This window comes from Ailuropoda melanoleuca, chromosome 6 (genome assembly GCF_002007445.2).
Source record: "Ailuropoda melanoleuca isolate Jingjing chromosome 6, ASM200744v2, whole genome shotgun sequence".
Lineage (NCBI taxonomy): Eukaryota > Metazoa > Chordata > Mammalia > Carnivora > Ursidae > Ailuropoda > Ailuropoda melanoleuca.
In genome coordinates, this window is record NC_048223.1 from 91132250 (window position 1) to 91141012 (window position 8763).

Below are 8763 nucleotides of genomic sequence, written 5' to 3' on the forward strand. Positions count from 1 at the left end.
CATTCGGAGTTCTTAGGAAAGCACCTTCTTGCTCATTGTTCTTTTTCGGGCCATGGAGAGTCAGCATATAAGCAAGGTGGGATGTATATTCATAGAATTGACCACAGTTTGGCACTTGTTTGGATTTTGAGATATAAATTACTCCTGTGTCTTCTGCTCTAGGACACGTGTTATTTATTGTTGGAGGTGAAGATACATGGAGGATCAGATATGGGTGGCTGGGTCAGCCTGGCTAGGGACAATTTGCGGACCTTGTCTTATTTCCCCTGTTTATCCACTCATTGGTCCCGGTCATGTTGAAACTGAGCAGTGGTCCATAAATACGAGTGTGGAGGCTGTGTGATTTGCCCTTGGTCCTGCCGTCCTCCCAGGCACTGGTTTGCGACATGCACAAGGCTGGCGGGGGGTGGGGGAAAGGGAGAAGAAAGTACCAGAACTGACTCCTAGACTCCCTAAGTCTGATAGGGACACATCACCAAGCTTTCTGACAGGCTACCAGTCCTATCACCACTCTTGCTATGGAAAGAAACATAGACACAGTTATAAATTTGTTGAGACTACCTTTGACAATGCCTCAAATTTTCCATATGGCACAGAGTACATAAACTGGTATATACAACCCTGTACAAAAATGTGACCTATAAATAAATAATGTAGAGAGCAATGGAAGCATGGAATGGGCATAGCCGCAGGACGCTATCTGACGATACTTCATTGTCATTACGTGAAAGAGAGCCAAAGATCACATCTGTTAGCACGGCTGTTACTAGAGAAATGGAAAATAGCTGGAATTGGCGAGGATGTGGAGAAACGAGAACCCTGGTGCGTTGCTGGTGGGCATGGAGAGTGGAGCACGGTGGAAAACAGTTTGGCAGTCCCTCAAAAAGCTAAACATGGAATGATCATATGAGCCAGCCATTCCACTTCTAGGCGAAGCTAAGGGAAATGAGTCCAACATGAAAGGACACATACTGTAAGATTCCATTTATGTGAGGTAACTTTGTAAAGGCAAATTTATAGAGACAGAAAGTAAGATGGGGCTACCAGGGGCTGGGGGCGGGGGGATGGGGACCTGAGGTTTCATGGGTGAAGAGTTTCTGTCTGGGATGAGGAAAAGCCCTGGAGGCGATGGTGGTGATGGTTGCATGACGTTGTGAATGTACTTAATGCCTCTTAAAAATGGTTAAAATAGTAAATTTATGTACATTTTCCCCAATAAAAAAAAAGAAAAAGTAAAAGAAGGCAAAAGCATCTGTGGTTGAATTCAGCTCATTCACCCGGCCCTGTAGCGGACAGCAACAGCGATGCCATCTGCGTTTCACCAGAGGGGGGATGTCAGTGGCCACGTCAGTCCCATTTTATAGATGACTAGACAAGGGCCCAGGGCCCAGGGAATTTGCCCAGGGTTTACTATTCTCCTTTAGTTTCTTCACAGCACATGCATCCGTGTTCTCATTTGTGTGCCTGCTTACTGCTTGTCCCCCTCCACTGGGTATGCATTTCTCCGGGCAGGGACGATGGGGGGCCGCTCCCCTCAGTACTGAGTCGTGTTTAGCACATGAAAGACATTTATGCTGAATGGAGGAGCAGATGATACTGTTAGCCTGGGGCTGGTCCCAGAGACCGCAGGGAGCAGACACATAGCATGAGCCTCGTCCTCTGGCCCTGGCTCCCTGTGTTTTCCATCATCTCAGGCTGCCTGGATGTGTGAGTGGGAACCCCATGAACGTGATGGCCTCTCAGACTCCCAGCCAGGGTCCAGGGCCTCCACAGAGCACGAGCACTCTCTTGATGGCTGCGGGGCTCCTCCCCTTGGGGTCACCCCATTTTCTCAGCTGGAATTCTTCCTGGTCTCCTGCCCTAGCCTGCCTTCCCTAGCCCAGAACACTTCCAGGGGGGTCAGCCTTCCCCTCCCTCTGCAGTGTGCCCTCAGCCCCCTTGCAGCAGGCTTCTCCCCGCTCCCTCTAGTGCTTTCTCCCCACCCAGAGCTCCCTGGGGCAGCCATTTTTGGTACTTCACTTCATCCTGTCGAGGTTGACTGCAAATCAGGTTTCCCCCGCTGAAAGACAGGTGGGGTCCCTGAGAGACCCTAGTCCCACCCCTGGGTTTTGGGCATGTTGGGGTTGCAGGGGCTACCGGGGAGTGACAGGTTTGGGGCCTACTTTCCTCCCTTAAGCCTCTGGCTGTGATGATCTCATATGTATGATGAGGTGACGGGGTCTGAGGTCCCAAACAGCCTTCCAGCTCTGCCACCCTGAGACTGTAAAATGAACCGAAGACTTGCTGAGCAGTGAGAGGGATGACCTCTAGCCAAGGACACAGACACCTTTCCTCCAATCTCTGCCTAGCCAACACCCCAAGTTCATGACCATAGGGAACCACCCATTACTACTGCTTCACACAGCTCAGAGGGACTCCTCTTTTCTCAGTCCTGGTCCTCCATTGAAGCCTCCTTCTGAGAATTCTAACTTGGCCGATGACATCAGTATCTACGGATCACTCAGGCTTTAAACCTCAGAGCCAGGGGCGCCTGGCTGGCTCAGTCACTTAAGTGTCGGATTCTTGATTTTGGCTCAGGTCATGATCTCAGGGTCCTGGGACTGAGTCCCGAGTAGGGCTTTGCACTGGGTGTGGAGCCTGCTTAGGATTCTCTCTCTCCCTTCCCTCTGCCTTTCTCCCGCTCTCTCTAATGGGAAAAAAAAAAAAAAAAAGCAAAATCCAATTTGAACTCTGACCTATCTGACTCCAAAGCCAGGGTCTTTGGACTCTACGCACACCTCCACTGAGTGAGGGGTTTTGAGGGGTATGTGATCTGCCCAACTTTAATTTAAAAAGCAAATAAATGAAAAACCAAAAAACCCAGAGCCAACGTTTGCTCCTAGCTCTCTTGCAGTCCTTCCCGGTGCAGCATAAGCCCCGCTGTTCCCAGTTTCCCAGCATCGCTTCTGTGAGCCTCCTTTTTACGGCCCCCGAGGCTGCGCCAGCTGCAGCGCCTGCCCGTCCAGCCCGGGCGGTGGGCCGTGAGCTGCCGGCTGCTCCGTTCCGCTGGCGCCTCCTCTTGCCACTGCGGATGCCACGCCGCAGCCACGGGGCGCGCTCAGAGACGCAGACTGAACCCCGTCACTCCCCGGCGTCAAATCTCAACACGACACACAGGCGGCCCCCAGCGGGCTCGGTGCTGGCTGGTCAGCGTTCAACGACGGTCGTCCATGGAGAAAAGCCGGCTTATTTATAGCACTGGCTCTACTTCTGTGGTGCAAATGCTCCCACGTGGCTGCTTTCGAACTACCAACAGGGCGCTGTGGCCTGCAGAGCTGGGAAGGGACACCCTGTAGGAGCCATTACGCCGTGTTTCCCGGCTGCCGTTCTAGCGGCTGCTAAGGACTTCAACAACAGCCATGAGAGTAAGATGCCATAAATTAATCAGACTGATGAGCTTCGAATATTTGTTACATTTCACTATATATGTATTGACTATAATTTAATTTTAAATGGTGGCTTTAACAGTGAGCTCTTTAAAGACCTGGAAGCTTAACCATTAACTCTCACCAGACAACACAGGTCAGCTCTCGCACAGAACGGCCTGTGACCCAGCGGGTCTCTGTCTTGACTGGGGCCGGAGTGACGGGCTATCGGCTTGGGAGTGGGACCTCACCAGTGTGCTCATGGATTCTTCCCTAGTTTCCGATGACCGAGGTCAACCTGGTTGGTCTTGTCCTCCTTCAGGGCTTGTGCACACCTGGGAAAGCTGTACTCTGATTTGGAGCCAGACAGAAGTGAGTGCTAGAGGCATATTCCAGAGTCTGAGAATCTGAAGGACAGATCATCCCGCAACGTCAGGATGGAGAAAGCTATCTGTGGAATTGAGATACAAAGCATCACATACTCAACATTCAAACTGTAACCCACGCATCCCTTTCATTTATGGAAAATGAAGAGCAGATGGCGTTGGAAAGCCCCTGGGATCTGATAGAATGCCATTCGCCAACATTCTGTGGGTTTTCATTATGTGAAGTCCAAGGGATTGGTGAGATTTACGTATGCCATGTAGGAGGGTGTCACGGGAGGGTCATTAATAGGCACTCCCAATTGCTGAGCTCCCACTTCAATATTGGGTTTATAAGCGGTTGCTTCTCTACATTCCCATCACCGGAGTGGATGGTATGTAACTCTGCCCTGTTTTTGGAATCTAGTTCACTCGACACCAGCAATTGTTGATATTTCCTAGCCATGGAGATGTTTCCACGGTGATGCGGTAACTGACCTACCCGAGGGACTTCTCTGGGGGGTCCATCTTGAGGCCAATGGGTCTAAAGCAGGAGATATAAATCTCCCTCCTATCTCCTTGCACTTCAGTGCAAAAGAACGTTGGAGAAAATAGAAGTGAGGTGGATGAAGAAAAAGGACCTCATTTTTGCTCTAATAAATCACTTCACAAAATACATATGTAATTGTTCCCATCAGCATGGTAACATGCTAGAATTTCTTGCAGAGAGAGAGGGAGGGAGGGAGAGAGAGAAAAGCACTGTCCCATTTGTCTGCTCCCCTTAAAACACGATTTCTGAGTGATTTGTATTTGCTGTCTCTTTAGTGTGTAGCATGAGGAGAAAGTTATCCTGCTCCCACCAGAAAATTGTATACTTATATGGTTACTATTGTCAATGCATGTTGACAACCTGGGTACTTTGGCACCTAAGATTGGGTTTCCTTCCTTCCTTCCTTCCTTCCTTCCTTCCTTCCTTCCTTCCTTCCTTCCTTTCTCTCTTTCTTTCTTTTTCTTTCTTTTTTTAAGATTTTATTTATTTATTTGACAGAGAGAGACAGCGAGAGAGGGAATACAAACAAGGGGAGTGTAAGAGGGAGAAGCAGGCTTCCCGCTGAGCAGGGAGCCCGATGCAGGCCTCGATCCCAGGACCCTGGGATCATGACCTGAGCTGAAGGCAGAAGCTTAACGGCTGAGCCACCCAGGCACCCCTAAGATTGGGTTTTCTTTTTTCTTTTTTTTTTTTTTTTAAAGATTTTATTTATTTATTCAACAGAGATAGAGACAGCCAGCGAGAGAGGGAACACAAGCAGGGGGAGTGGGAGAGGAAGAAGCAGGTTCATAGCGGAGGAGCCTGATGTGGGGCTCGATCCCACAACGCTGGGATCACGCCCTGAGCCAAAGGCAGATGCTTAACCGCTGTGCCACCCAGGCGCCCCAAGATTGGGTTTTCTGAGTCATCCATAACCAACCCTGATAGTTAGTGATTTAGTGCAATTCAGTATTTATAGAATACCTGTGGTTTGCTATCCCCCACCAGGCATGAGGGATATAGAGATGGGTGACACACCTCACTGTGTCCTGGGAGTTTCTGGTTTGAGGGCTTGGACTGGGGGAAGCAGGCGAGGGTCATAGACATTGCTTCTGGAGGATTCAGGGAAAGGCAAGGTTAGACCCACATTCATGCAGACTTGAAGCTTGGAACTTTTCCTTAGCAAGTCCCCGGCACCTAATGCAATTCTGAAATTCAGGGTTGGGACTGTAGGATTAGACAGGATTTGTCCTGTATAGCCCAGGGTCCCCTCTTCCCATGCAGAAACAGACTTCATACAATTCTTAGGCCCATGATCTTCATTTAGAGGGCTTTAAACTTTTCTTTTCTTTTTTTTTTTTTTAACTGAGGTACAAGCAATAGGCAGTAAAATGGAAGATTTTAAGCTTTCAGTTTGGAGAATTTTTATAATCATATACACTGTGTAGCTACCATTCAAAACAAAATATAGAACACTTTCAATCCCCAAGAGAGCTGGCTCATACCCCTTTCCAATCAACTGCCAACAACCATGTCCCTACCTTGGTTTGTTGTGATTAGTTTTCATTATTCTAGATTTAATATAAATGGGATCAGAAAGCATGTGCCCTCTTGTGTCTAGCTTCTCAACATTTTAAGATTAAGTCATTTGGGTTTTTCTATCAGTAGCTCATTCCTTTTTATTATACGACAATTCATTTTCCGTTCACCTTCTGTTTCTAGGTTTTTTCAATTATTATGAAAAAGGCGACCATGACCATTCAGTACAGTTCTCTTCGTAGACATAGGTTTTTATTTCTCGTGGTAAATACCAATGAGTGGAATCGCTGAATCATAGCGTGGACGTCTGCTTAACTTTATGGAAACTAACAAACACGTCTCCTTAGTGGGTGTGCCAACCTACACTCCCACAGGAAGGCGAGCTCCGGCTGGCTCAGATTTGAGCACCCCTAGTGCTTGTGAAATGGTATCTCATCGTGGAGAGTTTTAACCTGTTGGCTGCACTGGTTGGCTCCTCTCGCGCAGTCCTCCTGGATGCGCACGGCGTACCTGTTAGGTAGGTTTGAGGGTATCTTGGGCTGCTTTCAGCTCCGGAAGTTGATGCTTGCCCAGGTGGCCAGGTGATACAAGGCAGCCCCAGCTACGGCTGTGTGGTACAATAAAAACTAGACATTTGATCTTTGTCCCCGGTTCCTGGCACAGAGCTCCTAAAATCCTTGGAATTTCCTGAGTGGTAGGAGTGTCTTTTATTATTCATGAGTCCCTGCTTTTGAACTTACCTGAGTTTGGCTCAGGAAGGTGAATCTTGGCAGTTCTCTAGAAAGCCTCAGGATGGGGGCTGGTTGCTGGAGGAACCAACCACAGCGGGGTGGGGGGAGGGTTAGTGGGTTAGAATTTTCAGCCCCACCCCCTGACCTCCAGAGAGGAGGGAAGGGCTGGAGATTGACTTGAATCACCAATGGCCATGATTTAATCATTCATAAATTTAAAAAAAGTAAATACTTGGATTAAAAACTCTGGAACAAAGAGGCTGACAGAGCTTCTGTGTTTGTACCTACCTCAGGTGCAAGGAAGGCAGCCCCTCCGAAGAAGGCATGGAAGCCCAGCACACCCTGTCTACATACCTTGCCCTCTGCGTCTCTCTTCCATTTGGCTGTTCCTTTGTATCCTTTATAATAAAACTATAACTGTAAGTAGAGTTGTTTTCCTGAGTTTTGTGAGCCATTCTAGCCAATTATCAAGACTGAAGGGGCATCGTGGGAGCCCTGAATTTATAGCTGGCCGGGTAGAAGTGCACGTTGCCTGGGGACTCCATTTGCAGGTGGCATCTGAATGAAGGACAGTGGGGTGGGACTGATCTCTTACCTTGTGGGGTCGGCCCTAACTCTGGGTGGTTAGTGTCAGAATTGAATTGAATTGTTGGATCCCCAGCTGATGTTGGAGAATCTGAGACGCAGTATGGAAAACACTGTTATGTTACTTGAGTAAAAACCCCACAGGTTGACCCTTAGCTACCCCTCTGACTGTTCCTCTGTTTTCTGTGGGCACGTAATACTAAGGTGCCCTTGAAAGGGTGGGACCTGCCAGTGTTAGGACTGAAGAGTGAAGAGAGGGCCTCTGTGGAGCCCTGGGAGAAGCGCCCATGCTTGTGTTAAGACTGTTCTTATGATAAAAGCGGAGCTTCCCATGGATTTGCCAGATGCTCTTTATCTGGCTTCTCGGGACCGGCTCTTAAAAGGACTGAATTCCAGAATGTGTCACAGAGCCAAGGAGGAGAAGCAGACAACATAAACTGCCAACCACGCATTGAGGAAGATGACACAGAGAAGCCTTGTAAGAATATTCTCATAGGAATGGAAATGTCATCAACAAGCAACACTAAATGGCAATGGCAATGGGGTGACACTTAGGGATGTTTTGTGAGGGTTTTTTTTTTTTAATATTCTGTGCATTTTAAAATAAATAACAGGAAAGGAGGGACACTCATAATTTTTGTCTCTCATTAAAAATGTCCATTAATGTTATTTAGACTATTTGCTAGTTTTAATTTTTCCAGAAATGATGTTTTCCCAGAAGGTCTAGGACTTCGCCTCTCTACTGAGTTGTTGAGCCCAGAGTCTGTAGCAGTTTAGGCTCTGAAGCTGACTTTATCACCAGGATACCTAGGTCATGACCCCAGGTCGCTAAGGCAGCACTTCCTGTTATGTGCCCACGAAAGCACCAGGGGATCCCCTGGTACCTTGAGACTCCCCAGGTACATACGGGTACATACAGAGGCATGTACTGCAGAGACCCACGCAGCGTCGGACTCATACTTCTGTAGATTTTTGCAGCAAATGGCCCTATACATTGTCTGTTTCCACCACTCACTGGTAGACAAGAAACTAAAACCGGAGACGTAGAGTACTAGTGTTAGGTCTAGCTAGTCACCAGCGAAGGCCAGGAGGAGAACCCCATCTCCTTGGGCTTTTGCTAATAGAAAGAAAGGCAAAGAGAGAGCAGTAATGTCTAGGCAGATGAAAGCTACAGTCTCTGGAGCATTGACTGGTGTCAGCACTCTGTCAATGCTTTCCAAATACCTAGCCCTAAGGAGAGAAGGAAGCCCAGCCGAGAAAGGAGGTCTAAGGTCAAAGGTCAAGTGCATGGGCCTCTGCCACGTGGACAGGCTCTGCACATGCAGCGGCCCAGTGTAGTAAATGCCCCCTCCCTCCGCTTTGGACAGTCTCACTTATCACCGGCCAAACGATGAAGTGATCTGGGGCCTTTCCAGCCTCAGTATTCTAGAACGCGTTGGCTGCTCTTTCTAAGACTGGTCCCTGATCACCCGAGGACCTCTCCCTCTTGTCTTTGTGGGGGATACTCAGGCTGGTCCTGAATTACGTGCCTCCGTTTCTTCTGGGCTTGACTGTAGCTCGGGAAAGTGGATGCCACATAGGGAACACTGCTGTTTTAGGGTGACGGCAGTCAC